Genomic DNA, 1,050 nt, shown 5'->3' with positions numbered 1-1,050 from the left:
ATAGGATGCTTGGTTCTATTATATTATAGTTAAATAAACTAAAAAAACGAGTGTGTATCCGTAATTAGATATTAAGAGAAAGAAAATATCGAAAAGGAGGAGGAAGAGAACCCACCTCGTTGTTCGTTTTTAGTTTTCATCGAGAAACACCCAAATTTAAATACAGCTTGATTTTCTTCTTTATTGTGTGGAACGAGTAAAAGTCGAATAAACAGTTTGATTTCCAAGTTTTATCTCAAAAGCAAAAATAGATTACAGCACGAGACAAATGGAAAACGGCGTGTTTTGGATTCCCGGAAGTTGTCCCCTACAGCATTTCTCACACTGGCCGCAAGATGGCGACAGCTTAGCGCCTGAAGACGACGTGGTGTTCCGTCATGAGCCATCTCCAACCGAAGTTCCGCAACCGCTCACACGACACATTGGGCCGATGTGGAAAGGGTTCCGAGAGCAGATGGAATGCAATGTTCTTCCTTGAGGTGGTCTGTAGTTGTGACTTGTGTCATTCCACAGCAGCGTTTTCTTGCGTGAGCGTGCCAATAGAAGCCAAAGTGTGCAGTGTGGGCCTTGAGGGAGGACGACCTACCAGCTTTCAAATCGATATCCTCAAACGAAAAGCTGCTCTGGATGATCTAGATAAGCCAAAGAACTAGCTGACCATCTTCAGCATTCCTTGCCAAAGAGCACTCAACAACACAAGACATGTGTCCAACCATCAACTCCAACGAATTATTTCCATTAAGGTTTCATTTAGTCCTACTTTTGTAATTGTCATGGTTATTTCTTGGCTGGGAAGCATTTCAGGGTGAGCCCTTTGCTCGTGTGTGTGTGTGTGTTTTAGACTAACTCAAATCTCAATTTAGCTGTATTTCATGAACTTTTTTTTTCTCAAGAAAACCAACATCAGCAGTAACAGCTTTAACAAGTGCTCAAGTCACACAAGTTGGTTAATAATATTAATAATAAAGGAGCTCATTTACCTGCGGTTGAGTAGAAGCACCTGTGGCCAAACCCAAACGGTGGAAGGGTTTTCTCTTTCTGGATCTGGAT

The sequence above is a fragment of the Hippocampus comes genome, unplaced genomic scaffold, assembly GCF_001891065.2.
Source record: "Hippocampus comes isolate QL1 unplaced genomic scaffold, H_comes_QL1_v1.1 scaffold144, whole genome shotgun sequence".
NCBI classification, from domain to species: Eukaryota; Metazoa; Chordata; class Actinopteri; order Syngnathiformes; family Syngnathidae; genus Hippocampus; species Hippocampus comes.
The sequence above is the reverse complement of the archived record's forward strand: the minus strand, read 5'-3'. Positions refer to the sequence as shown.